The sequence below is a fragment of the Amphiprion ocellaris genome, chromosome 15 (genome assembly GCF_022539595.1).
Source record: "Amphiprion ocellaris isolate individual 3 ecotype Okinawa chromosome 15, ASM2253959v1, whole genome shotgun sequence".
NCBI lineage: Eukaryota > Metazoa > Chordata > Actinopteri > Pomacentridae > Amphiprion > Amphiprion ocellaris.
The window spans coordinates 20,141,563-20,157,573 of record NC_072780.1 but is presented as its reverse complement, the minus strand read 5'-3'; the positions used below and the strand labels follow the sequence as shown (position 1 = coordinate 20,157,573).

At 39.2% G+C, this 16,011-nt stretch overlaps 1 protein-coding gene across 10 annotated transcripts in view; it reads right to left on the bottom strand.

Moving 5' to 3' along the window:
- LOC111564276 (CMP-N-acetylneuraminate-beta-galactosamide-alpha-2,3-sialyltransferase 1-like) overlaps nt 1–16,011 on the bottom strand; it is an 89,528-nt gene that overhangs the window by 13,808 nt on the left and 59,709 nt on the right. The window lies entirely within an intron of this gene.

The following is a 16,011-nucleotide window of genomic DNA, read 5'->3' as shown; positions in this document are numbered from 1 at the left end:
TCCCAAAAATTATGTTTCTAGACAACTAAACTGCATTCTGAATTACATTTTGAAGGAAATATATCACAAATGTGTGACTAACCAACATATCTTTGCCATTCATTGTATTGCTTTGAACTGCCTGTCCTGTTCAGCCAGTCCATCAGATGTCAGATGGGCCAGGACTTGTCACCCTGGCTACCTCGAAAAACAAGTAAAAGCTTCAAACAAGCTGTAGAAGAGCCGTGTTTTAATCATGTTTTCCAAAATGTAACCATTTAGTTTTAGTGCATAAAACAACCAAACAGTGAGTGACAATGAATGAAAATGAAGTTTGAAAACTGTGTGCATTCCATGGACACAAAACCTAGATTTCCTGTGTGAAAGTCCAGTGTCAGACTAATGCCATCACCCTTTCTTCCCAACTTTCTCTTTCAGCCTTTTGTGCTCAAGTCAAAAAGGACTAATCAAGCATAATACCCATTAAAACCACACATCATCAAAGCAGATAGATGAAGATATCAATATGTTCAGAGGTTGGAAAGTCAACTAAATTTAAGCACCTAATTAAAAATGTCTATAAAATCAACAGGAGACGTGGTGCACAGCTGTCTTCAATGCAACAGAGTACTACAGCAGCTGTTGAATGGCAAGAAAGGCCAGTTACTGGTAGAGGAGTGTGGCATCACCAGACTTAACTACAGTTTTATCATCACAGCACTGATTTTTACTCCGCCAAGGAACGCGACAGAGTTATGTGACAATCGGCATATGTTTGTCCGTCTGTTTGTCTGTCTGTCTATCTATGAGCAATATTGCTCAAAAACAGACTTGGATTTGGAGGAATTTTTCAGGAAAGGGTAGAAATGACACAAGGACCAAGTGATTAGATTTTGGCAGTGATGCGGCTTATAGTCTGGATCCACGGCTTGGTTCAAGATTTCTGTATCATTGTGAGATAGGGACATGGCGTCACTGTAACTATGACTACAAGTGAACACTACGTCAGCTGCCTGCTGACGATCACATGATTGTGATCCTACTATAAATCCACTGCTGCGGACTTATTGGGACTTATCCATCTTAATGATACAAGGAGCAAGTGATTAAATTGTGGGGGTGTTTCTGAGTCCCATCCATTTCCGCTGCCCGCTACATATTTAGCTCACATGATTCGGTATCTGTACATGACGTACAGATGCATAACACACACTTGTGCTCAGTGCAAGGTCATTTTGTTTGTGGGTACATCTTTCTTAAATGGCCACATTCTATGGTGCCATAATTTCTGCCATAAATTTTTTCAAGATTTGAGTCGTCAGAAATGGTGCAACTGAGCAGCCTTGCCGGAGTACTGCGCTCTCTGAGTGCTTTTCTTGTTGTCATATTGCATCATAGGCTGCAGCATTTTGGGGGAAAAGCAAATGCACTACATACAATAGAGATGAGTCACTTTAGTGCAAACGAAGAGCACAGACTGTTCAGTCCACCATACACCTGAAACCAAGAGTGTAAGAAGAAACAGCAACTGATTCACTCTCCATTAACAAGTAATAAATACAGTTTTCTTCTGTCAGGAGAGTAAAGGCAGATTTCACCAGTTTTTGGATGTTTCTTTGTTGCTTTGAGGAGACTCATCTAAACAAAACCAGGTTCATGGCTCTGACTGAGCTAAAACTGCATTGTGTCAATAAAATGAATTGGTGAGAGGTTTTATGGTGCAATATGTCTATAGAACTTTTTTTTTTTGACAGAACTACATTGGCAGATTTCTTCCTCAATGGTAACTGCAGCATCTGGGAATTTTGAAACTGCTCAACAAATGGATACTCACAGTGGAGAGCAGATGAAAAAGTGTAGCAATGAGGGCCAAGGAACACCATATCACATATAAAATAATGTAATGTGAAGAATTCATCACTCCTGCAGTACATTCGGAGATATTCTTCATTTGCACCACCTCACTCTGTGTTAGTACTTCAAGGTAACATTAGCTTTTCTTAGCTATTAATTTATAGTACGCCTCAGCTATTATGTAGCTGTATGGGAGACAATGGCAAACCAAGATTAGGCTTCAATGGAACTTGATACTGCTTCAAAATGTTCCTTTCTACTAACACACAAAAGGAAAACAATAGATACTGCTGTCTTCTTCTTCCAAGAAATTCCCTCAAAAACAAACTATATCCCATTTAAAATCTTTCACAACAGCTGAAAAAGCACTGTCAAGGCACTTTTCTGTCAATTTTTCCCCCTCTATCTATCAACAGCACAAAATTGCGATTCATTTTGAATAAAAGACCGGACATGTCTTTGAACATCTTTTTTCCCCCTATTATCGGCTCCTCTACAGATGTGTTGAAGACCGCATACATCCTGACAATCCTCACTACAGGGGTCAGCGCTACAATAACGCAGATCTGTAAGGGCACTCCAGCAGCTAACCTAAGTTGATTCTCTGTGCTTCTTTTTCACTTAATCTTGAGGGGGCGTGTGGTGTCAGCTGCTTTAAGGAGGTGAATATTTCAGAATGGTCTAATCAATATTCAACTTAAGCTCCCTCTGCCCCCTGGCATTGGAAATTTATACCAGATGGACTTGAAACAAACTAAAGCAGATGTATAGCGCCTTTTAAAAAAGCCCATCTCAACAGCAGGATGGTTTGCTCACGCACAGGAAACTAAGGCTTTCTACCGGGAATACACAAATACTTGGGATATACAGGACACTGCAATGAGAAAAGAATATTTTTAAAAGATATTAAATGATTAGGACTGACATACTCTGTAATAGATTTGGAGAATCATAAAGCTTACAAGGTCTGTAGCACTCAAAACCTGGGCAGATGATTCATTCTTAGTCAGAGGGATGAAATTCAGATTGGTGATCATTTTTACTGATGACTGAAGTCTTCACCAGTGATTTAGAACAGAACTAAACAGTATGGAGGCTAAATGGAAGGATAAAGTGTCAGTATTTTGAGCATCTATCAGCCTCACTCGACTCAAGTGACTCTTAAATGCTCAAAGATGGTTGAAATGAGCACATCTCTACAGTGTTCATTTAAATGAGATTTTTTCCCCCCCAGATGGTTTTGAGAGTTGAAGCATTTCATTACAAACAGGAGCTCTGTTTTCAAAGGCGGCTTGACCAAAGATTTACTTTAAAGATCAGTGTGTGAATATTACCAAGACTCTGCTTCAGAACAGCCGGACAGCACCGAAAACATCAATGATTTCTTGCCAGACAGACCAAGAAGGCGCATTAATGAAACATCACTGAGGCAGATATTTTAATAGTTTATTAGGCTTCATTACATCAGTGTATTATTGCTTAGTTTAATGCCACTCTCGTGCATCAGGCTGCTGTGGGTCTAATATTGCAGCACGTCTGACAATGTTGCTTATCAGCTCCTCTGTGCTTATCTATTCAACTGACATCACACCTCAGTGGTTGGTTGTTTACAGCAAAAATAAAACGGAGTTCCATTTAAGAGAAACTGGACCTGACCAGACTCACCCCAGAAAGCAACAAAAGTTCAAGGTTTGAGGCTGTAAAAACATCATTTCACTGCATTTCTAAAGCTGCAGTGAATGATAGTGTTCATAGTTAATAATTAATATGACAATATTTAAGCACTGATCAGTGGCTTTATCTGGTACCAGCCCATGCAGCACTGTTCATTGGGCTGCTTTTATTGGCTGTTAATACTCATTAAAAGCAGAGACAGTCTTCCTCACACTACTCAGCACCTATTTCTTTCAAGATTAGTGCTGGTGGGTCTATATTCCTGAGGTTTTCAAACTGTAAAGGAGACGTGGGAGATTTGTCCAAGAGGCGTGGGAGGAGAAATGTGAGGCAAACATACTGTGAGGTGAAGAAACGGGTTCATTCCGGCGCCCTCAAATCAAAAAGAAGTTAGTTACTGTCTGGTCTGCGTGTCAACATGATCAACAGTAGCAGCGGTGGCAGTGATGCACGGCCTCTCTCACACAGAGCCCACAGCAACAACGGGTAAACAACCGATTCATAAACCAAAAGATGCAATAAGAAATCTGCTAATTTAGACACAAAATGTCAAGCTGGATGTCTGAAATCAATGAAAGAGGCCCTGAAGTCTGATGTTATTGATCTCTGTCATAACTCGTCTTATTAAAGGTGCAGTACGTGATTTTGGAGCAAGATTGTTGATATCTAGATGGTTAACATATTTATATAGTTAACATGTGAAAGATTTACTACCAGTCTTTCTTTCTGCCCTCTTTTACCCTTGTGCTGGCAAACGTGCACAAGCCTGAATGTGCACAGGACTTGCTTGGATAGTGTTGGGTGGATCAGTCTGAGCCACTTCCTTTGTTTTCTATATATAGAGTTATAGAGTCAGGTCTGTGTGCTAAGACCGGATGTTTTTCCACCTGTTTTGGATATTTTCACCCTATTAAATGATCACTGCCATCGCCAGTCATTCCCGCAAATAATACACAGGGAGCTCCTAAACCTTCCAGTTGGCTCAGCAGGCCGTTATTACACCTATCAAATGAAGCTCCATTATCACCTCATTTATAAGATGCTATGGCAGTGATTTAGCATTTATTAAAATTAACAAAAGTCCATAATTTCAGGTTTGAGTGGGTGGAGGTATCATAAATCGGCAGACTTCCACCCTGGAGATTTGAGATTGAGACCCCTCTTAAAGAGTCGTTAAAGGTTTGCTCATTCATTTTGCTCATTCCTCTTTTCTTGTGGTTTCAATAAATCGCTAAGTTTAGGTACCAAAATTACTTGGTTAATTTTAGGAAAGGATAATGGTTTGACCATCTGTCACTACATGTACCAGATCCTCCAAAGCTCCTTTTAATGTTTGTAGTCACTGATATAATGAATGTTAACAGGTCTTTACTGGCTCATACGTTTGGAAATGATCTGTAACGATATTTAATGGACAGATAACGTCTAAAGAGCTACGCAGCATTTTTACCTTGCAGCTAGAAGATCTCCGGCCTTCCTGGGATCGTTCTGCATGGAGTTTGCATGTTCTCCCTGTATATGCGTGGGTTTTCTCTGGGTACTCTGACTTCCTCCCACAGTCCAAAAACATGCTGAGGTTAATCGGTGATTCTAAACTGTCTGTAAGTGTGAATGCAAGTGTGATTGTTTGTCTCTATATGTAGCCCTGAGACAGACTGGCGACCCATCCAGGGTGTCGCCTGCTTTGACCCTAAGTCAGCTGGGATAGACTAAGGCCCCTCGTGACTCTAATGAGGATTAAGCAGTGTATAATGTGTATAATGGATGGATGATAACATCTGGATTGGGTGTTTTTACAGCACATGCAGAGTACACCTTCAAAGTGTAGATTATAATTACATACTCTACCTCTAATCCCATTGACATTACTCGTCATATATGTCACATTTACAGTCAAACCAGCTCTTAGTTTTGAGATTGAAACATTATCGAGATCAGTTGGATTTGGGACATTTAGTCACCATTCAGGTTGAATCCTCAGACCTGTGCTGTCTCCGTTCTTTTTTCTTTTCTTTCTTTGGGGGGAAAAGTGAGAAAAATGAGACAACGATGCCGATGAATGATTAATGACATCTTTAATGTCAGGGCTGTTTGCCTGCTGGCAGGTTGTTGGACATTATTTGCCTAATTATTATTCATTTGTTCTCAAAATGCTCAAAGCACAGAGCCCCAGTGTTCCAAAATGCGGCCCCCGTGCTTCAAGGTGCAACCAGATCACGCAGCGTGTAATAGCCACCTAACACTTTAAAGGTCAGTGGTATTTCAGTACTGTCTCAATTCTCCACATGCTCGCCAGTTTGCTGCTGTTACCACCACTCTGCTTTGTAAGCCTGAGTGTGTGTAAATTTTCAAAATGCCTGTGCAGCTGCATCTGACTAACAAACATGATGAGGGCTGAACACTGTGTACATTTTTATCAGTTGAGTGAAGCAGTGGCTGTAAAGTACCCTTCTTTTGAGTGTGGTCTGACATTCCAGCAGTCCAGCTCTGTGGACCAGGAGACCCAATGAAAGGTTGTCCAATGTGCTGTGAGCTTTGTAGGTAAGTATCAGGATGTTGCAATCGATTCTCCATCTAATAGCTATCCAGTGAAGGGCTGGAAGAGTAAACCCACAGCAGGCTCATCAAAACTTAAATGTTTAGCTCGTTGCCAGATTGCCAAGTGGGATTAAACACACTTGTACAACCCTCACTATGCCTTACCTCATGCTGCTTGTTAAAGAAGCCCTCAGCTTGTAGAATGTGCAAACACATAATGAGCACTCAGACTTGCTAAGGGAGCACTAATGAATGCTTCCTCATTAGTCTAAAATTATTCATACTCACGCCAAATTTGTGTGTGAATTATTACCTTTCACCCTTTTCTATGTTTATATATACAAAAAAGGCCATGTGACAAATCATTCTTAGTGGCCAAGCCTTGATTTGCCACCATAGCAATCAAATGGCTCCTATATTTGCTAACAATCTTTTTGCATGTCTGTGCGGGGAATTTGCTCCACTCCTTTTTGTGATGATCTCCCTGTCTTTGAGTTTTTTTAAGGCTTCCTTGCCATCTACTCTGGTCTTCAGTTCCCTCCATAGATTCTTGACAGGATTCAGGTCTGGACTCTGCCTGGATGCTGCAGAATGGTTGTATTGTTTGCTGGTAACCATTTCTTGACCACAATGGATGTAGGTTTCAAATCATTGTTTTGTCAGAAGGTCCAATTCTGCCCAAGGATGACTCTTTCTGCAGAAAGCCTGATGTTTTCCTCCGGAATCTTGATTTAATCTTCATTTCTTAAGATGACATTTATTTTGACAACGCTGCCTGTTCCATCTGCTGAAATACTCCCTTAAAGTATCACATTCCCACCACCAACCTTGTCTGTGCCTTGTCAAATGAGAGCTACATCTCTATGTCCAAACAATGCCCTTTATCTCTGCAAACCAAATATTTCATTACCAAAAGCTTTCTTCTTTGCCCAGGTGACCTTTTGTGTGTTTGTCTTGAAGAAGTGGGGTCTTCCTTGGTTGATGTCCATGTCTTTGCTCAGGGTCTGCTGGAGTGTCTCATTGAGATTTTGGTACTAGAGTTCCTCACATTCATCAGGATGGTCTGAGTGGCAATTCTTTGTTTCATCCAAGTTTCTACCATTCTTTCTTTGTAGCACAGGGGTCAGTGTTGGCTTGTTACCATGACCCTTAAGATTTTTCACAGTGTAGAACTCCTTGTAGTCTTTGATTGTGATTTGCACTGTGACTACTGGCACTTGAAAGCACTTGGATATATCATTAAATCCTTTCTCAGTCTTGTGAATAGCCACAATGCACAGTGCTCTTTTGGTAATGAACCTTAACAGTAAGCTCGCTGAGCTCTTTAGCTTTAGCCGTGACTTGCAGTTGTTCAGCAACTGCCAAGAATAATCAAGCAAAGCAGCGGGGATAGCTATGCATTTTTGGTGGTAGTGCAGCTTTTTTTTTTCTTTAATTCTTCTTCTAAAACTTTAACTTCTGTAATCTCAAAGCTGATATAGCTACATAACTTAAGGCGACTGAGATAGCTGGGCCTAGCTGTACCTGACTGCTTTTCTCCTACTAGTTTGAAAAGCTGTTTCAGATTGTTGATGGAAAAAAACAGAGTTAGGAGGTTAAAGTAAAGGTCAGTTATTGCCGCCTTACAACGAGCAAAGCTGCCTCCATTGTTAACCTTCAGCTCACCCTGATCGCCACTCAGTGAAGAAAACAATATAAACTCAGAATCTGCACAACAGTACTTTCCTATTCGGTAATGACAAAAGAGAAACCTTTCCATCTTCGCACAAAGTAAACAGAAGAATATAAACATGATTAATGTGGGAATAATATTACAGCTTGACACTGCCTGGTAATGTAGTATCAGGAGTTGAAACTGAATGTGAAAGTGCCCCCCTGTTCCTTTTTACTACCTGCATTTACACACATTTCTCTTCATCTCGATGACCCACTTTCAAAATACTTCGCAACGACGGATTCTTGCAGGTTGCTAGGTTGCAGTAACATCGAGGTATGTTTCGGATTGTATGAAAAAATCCCTCCACTGTAATTCATTTCACAAAATAGACATTTAATGGATGTTCCTGACCTTTTTACAGTGCCTGAGTGACACCCATTTGTAGTGCTGGTTGCCCAAGCAGCAAACAAGCCCCTGACCTCCATTGTTCTTTGTATAAGCATAACAAATTGTTCCACTGGGCAAAGGACAGTGCTGATTGCAGAGTGGATTGGGCACCCATGAAAATGAAGCCTTGATTAGAAATTTTAGAGATGATGATTCCTTGAGGGTATAGCTCTCACTGTGCTGTAATAATAACAATATGGAGGAGGAGTAATGCAAAAACAAGCTTTCAATGCTTGATTTCGTGAGCTTTAGGGCGCTGATTACCAACACAAAGTGCAGCTTATCTGCCCTTAGAAACAGCTTGTTGATGGGTAAGAGGCACTTGCGGGGAGCTTTCTGTGCGTTCATCGTTCCCCAGGAACGTATCATCATTCTAATAACACCCTCTCTGAGAAAGGAAAAACTTCATTTTCTGACCCTTAAAAACAAGTTTAAAGAACATCATTACTGGTTGAGAGACAGCTGAAGGCAGAAAGCACTTTCAAACAGGGATTGTGAGTCACAAATGTGATGTGCCCACCTTTTACGTCTGCCGCCTTTAAGATCCATCTTAATGAAGTTATTTGCAAGGGCTTACATTGTTGTGTAGCATATAAGCTTGACTGATCCTCAATTCAGCAGAGTAAATATAAATGATGAGACAATCATACATCTAAGACAGCGTTCTTCTTTTCAAATGAAATCTATCAGTGGGAGCATGGAGCATACAGACGTACTGAGAAAATGGGATTTCAGATATTTTCTGTTCAAAAGTGCTATGAAGGATTAGGCTTTGTGACAAATACGAATCCCTATTTGTCTACATTTGGAGAGAGCAAAGTATTCGAAAAATTGCAGTCTGCATAGAGCGTTATGCTCTTGTTTTGTGAATAATTTTCCACACCTTGGGGTGCTTGTTCCGGTATAGTAAGGGTGACCTTTTGGCTCAGCCCCCACAGCTTCACAGTAACTCACAGGCTCACTCTGTTCTTCTTCCTTCTCCACTGAGGTGCATTATCTAATTGAATCCCATTTGTTTCTACTGTGTTATTCATGCAAGTATAAATTTGAAATTATAGTTCCTCACCCCTATGTTGCACTTTCTATAATTGCCCGTGATTTGACACAGGCATTTACCAGGCCAGTTTTGTTTGTTGTTCAGTCCAAATCGTTCTCCCTTATCTTCGCTTTCTGCCCGAGCTACAAGTGAGAGATGAAGTATGATTCCACTGTCTCTGTCTTCAGCTCCATAAAGTTATCTGTATTTTGACATTTACTAGATAAAAGCATTGACTTTGTGTCTAAAGTGTACTTCTTATCTGCACTGAGAGTGGCTATAGTGTGCACTTGACTAAGGTAAGATACCCAGAACTGTGTTTTTAGCGATCACATGCATCAGCTTATCAATTAAAATGTCTAAGAAGAACATAAAGCATAATTTAAATCTAATTTTGCAAATTTAATGACTTCTCTGTGCTTTATAAACATATCCTTTATAAAATTCCATCAATCAAAAGCTATAGAGCTTACCATTGTCTGTTAAAGGCAGATGGAAAGGCTCTTTTTATGACTCAAATCTTTTTTTCCACTGCAATCTGCTGAGCAAACAAGAGGCTTTAGCTGATAGGCCAATGTCGTTCAATATTCATAATAGTCTATGGAGCAGGCTTTAGAGGATCTGGGTGAATTGCATTGTGGATATATGAAACATAGTCTTTTTTATTCTGGTCACACTTACAGGACTGTGCCCCTCATATCACTTCTGAGAATCATAACAACAAAGTCATTGGTTTAAAACATTCAGTTAAAAAATTGCGTCATCCACTGTTGCTCACAGTAAGAATCTTCTAAATCTATCAGGATTATCTAGAAGGCAGTCATTTGTGCAGAAGCAATCTTACCAATACTTATAGTAGATAACTCAATAACACATTTCAAAACGCCATTATAAGAACCATTCAAGGGAATTCTACTTCACTCATTAAGAATTTGCATTTTCCACCCCTGCAGCCTTCAGCTCAATCAACACATTGACTCTTAACAAAACGCTGTTCCACACTATACTGCCTGTTCCTGAATAACTAGGGTGACCTTTTGGCTCAGCATCCCAGCTTCCAACCAAGCATGACTCCAAATGTGATCCTCAGGGTAGAGTAAACAAAGAGAAAGCAGCGCATTTCCATACTATGCTTCTGCATGAAGCTATTCTGCTAATAGCAAAGTAATAAGTCTTGTCTTGGTACTGTCCCAGTCATCCGATAATTGAATTGGTAGACAATACCATGCTGCTGTCACAGCGGGGGCTGGAAAAGAAGATAAGTGCAGCAATGTGGCTTTATACAGAGGCAACATGTCACAGCAGGTTCACACAGCCATGCTGTGATAAATTAAGAGCCATGCAAGAATACTGCATGAAATGTGCTTTTGGATATTTAAGTGGTACTGGTTACTCTCATGACGGGATCATCGTGTCAGTCACATCATCATGAAATCTATTTGCTATCGATCTTAACAGAATTCTCGCATCAGCTTCAAACTCAGTAGGGCGAGTGGTTGTCTCTGTCACTTTTAAAGCATCCTAACATTCATTGTAGAGGCTCAAATTGCTGTGTCTAGTTTTAAAATGGTACCTGAGAGCAGCTGTGACTGTCTTTACTATAGAGTGCCCATAATTTACCCTCAGATTTTTAGTTTGACTGTGTGGCCTATGAGTGGTCCATTGTATAGTTCCTACAATGGAATGTAAAGGTTGTTCCCATGCTGTGTACATTAATTTTAATTAACAGTCCCACAACCCTCCAGGTGCATTTCACAGATGTGAAAAATTACTGCTGTGTGACTGCAGAAATGATGCAAAATGATAATAAAGTGTTAGAAATCTACATTTACTGCTCACTATAGAATAAACAATTGCCTGTCTGTTCCCGTATATAAAGTGTAATGCACGAGTTAATGAAGAACATGACTCGTCTTTTAATGAAAATTAATAACAATACATTTGCATTAATAATAATATTTCACATTTTAGTTTGTTTTAGTCAACAAAAACAGAAGTTGTACTTTGGCATAAGGCAGCTGCACATTTTGAAGATGTTTTCCCTTCATCTGGGAGGCTTCTAACTGACTGATGGAGAGTAGCAGGTATATATTGTCAACATTAAAACTCATGTCTAATAGCCAATACACCATGGGACTTGTGTGCCTCGAGGTGTGGAAAGTTTGTAAAACTGCCATGTGTTGAATGACTCATGGTGGTGAAACGATCTTTGGATAGATAAATTAATCAGAAATACAGTCTAGACATTGTTAATGTGGTAAATGACTATTCAAGCTGGAAACAGCTGATTTTTAATGGAATACCTACACAGGGGTACAGAGGAACATTTCTAACAACCATCACTGCTGTGTTCTGATGCTACATTGTTTTAGCTAATAGTGTTGAAAGGCTAATTGATGATTAGAAAACCCTTGTGCAATCATGTTAACACATAAATAAAAGTGTGAGTTTTCATGGGAAACATGAAATTATCTGGGTGACCCCAAATTTTTGAACAATAGTGTAGATATTTCCCTTCACTCCTCTCTCAAACCATGTGTCTTCTGTGTCTAGAGAAAATTGCTGTTTTAAAAGCAGCGTCACTTATTCTATAGATGCATGAGTGTTATCTTGAGGAGTTGTTCTCCTGTCCTGAGCCATGATGAGATCAACCAGTTACAACTAACGAAGCCTTTTGAGTGGGAAATGAATAAATAGGTACAGTTATAAATAAAAGGAAGCTTGTGTGGAAGTTCCGCTATCAAAATCTCTTTTTTGTCAGTTTCATCATGCCTACTCTTGTCCAATGATCTCACTGTCCGTGTTCTTCACGCCAGTCAGTTCAAGACCCTTCTTTGAATCCATTTTAATTCTGTCACCCTCCTTTTCAGACCTCTGATTGAACCTCCCTCTTCTACATCTCCACTTTGTCTGAGAAGTCCAGGATGACTCCATTCATCAGCCATCTGCTAACTTTACTCCATCACAACCAGCATCTAGACTCCAGGGATCCTGTCCTCATCTACTACCTTCATCTGGGACTCTGTTTGATGTTGCTTCTCACTGCACTCTAATTTAGTATAGCGATAATCTGATATAGCATGATCATGTTTCTGCAATGAGAATTTAATCATCAATTATTATCTCAGAGGAACAAAAAGCACAATTGAAGCCTAACTTTAATAACCCGAAGTACCTTTTTCTTTGCAATTACGGTTCCTCAACCTAATGTTGCTCTATCCATTACACACAATTGATCCTGATTTGAGACAAGCCCTGCCCATGCCTGTTTTGTTTGTTATTGTAGAAAATGTTCTCCCTTATCTCTGTTTTGTGTCCAAGCTACAGGAAAGACAAAGCATTTTTTAACCATATCAGTCTTCGGCTCCACACAGTTATGTGTATTTTCAAATTTACTAGATAAGAGTATTGAATTTTTGTTTAAAATCTACTTCTTATCTAGAACGGAAGTGGGCATTGTGTGAATTTTGTTCTCTTGAGATGAAATGTCAGAAAAAAATATGTTTTTAGCAATCACGTGCAAGCTTATCAATTATTATTTCTTAAAAGAGATTTTTTTAAAATGTTATTTCAATCTAATTTCAATAACCAGAGTGATGTAATAGTGTTTCACAAACATACCCTTTGTGCAATTTCATTATTCAGAAGCCACAGAGGTTTGTTTTGTCTGTCAGAAAGAGATGGAAAGTCTGCCTTTATGACTCTGATCTATTTTTCTACTACAATCTGCTGAGCAAACAAGAGGCTTTAGTCGGTCAATGTCGTTCAATATTCCTAATAATCCATAAAGGAGGCTTTAGAGGATCTGGGTGGATTGCATTGTGGATATTTCAAACGCATAGTTTTTTCAGTCTCACACTCATAGGACTGCATGTTCCCAAATCATTTCTGAGCTGATATAATGTCAGTGTCATTGGTTTAAAACTTTTAGATAAAAATTGAGTGTCATCTGCTGTTGCTCACAGTAAGCATCTTCTACACCCATTTCCATTACCTGCAAGGGAGTCCTTTTTTGTGCAGAAACAATCTTTGGATACTGATTGTTTTTTCATCTGATGAAGTAGATAATAAACTGCAAAGTTTAATAGTCTGTCTAATAATAATAATATGTGAAGTTCATTTTTAGCTTTAATTTATTTTAGTGTTCTATTCTGTATTATGTCCTGTTTATTTTAGATGTTCTCTCTTGTTTTAATTTAATTTTAGCTGCTTGGTTCGTTAGTGTGATGCCATCTATAATTCTTTGTCTATTTTCTTTTAAATTTGTAATTTCTAACTTTTAACCTTCAATCTAATTCTTTAATTTTTAAACTGCCTAGTTCCTTTGTTTGATATACATGCTAATGTGGCTAATTATGATCGTATTTACTACTTATTTTAATTGAATACTCTGCTTTGTCTCCTTATGTCTTGCCTGATTGTCTGTGTTGCATATTTTGACTGTCAAAGCACCTTGTGAACACTGTTCTTAAGGGTGCTATAAAAATAAAGTTATTATTGTTATTATTATTGTTATATAAGAGGACAGAACAATTCAAGAGAATAACACTAAACTTTTTAGGAATTTGCATATTTCATCCCTGCAGCCTTTAGCTCAATAAACACATCGGTTCTTATTCTGATTTTTAACTTATCCTGCAATGCAGAGTCAAATCTGTGACTTGTCTAGCCTGAAGACACTGCGTCGACAATGTCTGAGTGAGAATGTTTGTTTACCCTTTGACGTCCAAATTAGCTTAATTTTTTCATAAAGCAGTTTTGCAGACGAAAACACTCCCACGGTCCCCTCCGAGAAAATCTCCTTGTCGCGTTTTCCATCTTTTCCAATTCTTTGTCCGCTGAGCTGCAATTGGTGTGACAGATTAAGAGAGCGACAAACTCTGCTCTTGTTTCTCGCTGCCTTAAGGCACGAGATAAACATTTGAATATTCAAGCTCCATTGTTTTCATCTGCTGCTTTGTTAAGATAATTTTCTCAAATGTTCATGGGGTGCTGAACAATGATGTGGCAAGTGAAATCTCCAGCCACACCTTTCAGCTCAGTGCAACCCAGGAAGAAGTGTGTCAGAGACAGCATTAATGAGGGCTACAGTGGGAAGATAAAATAAAGGCACACACAATCACAAAGAGCCCAGAACTACTGACTAAAAGTTTCGGGTGAAATTAATGAAATAAGTTCAGTGTCCTCAGTCCAGTAAAAGCTAAATATTTGAGCTTTTCAGGTCGCTGTGCTGCAGACAACTCATGTTTGATTCAAACTGTGCCCTCACTCCCTGCTGCCTCTGTACAGTTCAACTCTGAGTAAAGGTAAAAATAACCCTTCATTCAAAAAGCTCATGACATGACCGCTGCTGATTAAGTGTCAGTTTTCAGTAAAATTTCAGTATATTAACAGAAAACTGTTCTGATAATTGTCTGTGTGATTTTCTAAGCATAAAAGAAACAACTGTCCTAATTCTAGCCTAATGAAATGTGAATATCTTCTGTCTATCCCAGTCTTCTATCACTGCTAATTGCATGCTACTGGGTTATGTTAGTTAGATTGTTATGCCAGACAGAAGAAGCTCTTTGAACAAAAGTGGTCGGCCAAATCAAACAAACCTGCAGGTTAACAAAATATAAAAGTAAGAACACAGGTGAAGGTTAAATCATTACCTCAGACATCTAACACATTTCACCTGCTTCCTGGTCCAACTTTGAGCTACTGTAGCTGCCATACTTGTATAAACACATTTGTCTGATGCTGTCTGATATTCTGGCTAGTATGTCTGAATGCTCCAGTCTCTTGATGAATCTATTCGTATCAATGTCACTGTGTGTCTAAGTTCTGACAATTTTCTTTCTTAGGAACAGTGTCGTTATGGCTCTGGTTGAGTTAGCGTCATCTAAAAACGAGGTCAGCTGTGGCGTCCCTCTGGAGTCCAAACTGGGACCCACAATTTTTAATGATTATGCTGCCACTGGGAAATACGTCGATCAGCCACAACATTATGATCAATGACAGGTGAAGCGAATAACATTGAACATCTTGTTATAATGCAATGTTCTGCTGGGAAACCTTGAATCCTGACATTCGTGTGGATGTTTGACATGTACCCACCTAAACATTGCAGGTCAAGCAACCCCCCAACCTACCCACTCATAAAGGGGGACCACTGCATTATTAGGCAGGTGGTCATAATGTTATGCCTGATTGATATATCATCAGAGTGCACCAAGTTCATACCTATGTTGATGATACACAGTTATACTTTTCTTTGTCACCTGATGATGTTTGCCCAAGTGACGAACTCTCTTGTTGCTAGACTAACATCAATATGCGGATGTCATAACATGTTCTGAAGCTTAACAGCAACTAAACTGAAGCGCTTATCATTAAGATCAGAGAAAAGCACTTTGGTGTTCATTTGCAAAAGCTTGCTTTGAACAAAAAGCAAGACGCAAAGCCTGTGTGCCATCTTTGATTGTGGCCAATCCTTTGACTCCAACTGAGAAGCATCACTAGAAATGTGTTTTACCATCTACTTTCCTGTCTGTGGAAAACACCACATACTTGTGCTTTTACCTTGAGCAGACTTAACTGTTATGTTCTGTTTTTTTTTCGCTGCCATTTCAAATGGATCTTTAAACAAACCTCAGATGATCCAAATTGTAGAAACATTTTCATACCAAAAATAAACATAGAAAGCACATTGCTCCTGTTTTAAAGGCTCTTCATTTTAAGATTTGGCTTCTAGTTTTTAAATCTCTTGATAAACTAGCTCTTGACTGTTTATCCAATTTTTCATCCCTAAGATCCTCAAACATTGCTCTCTTTTCCCCAGAGT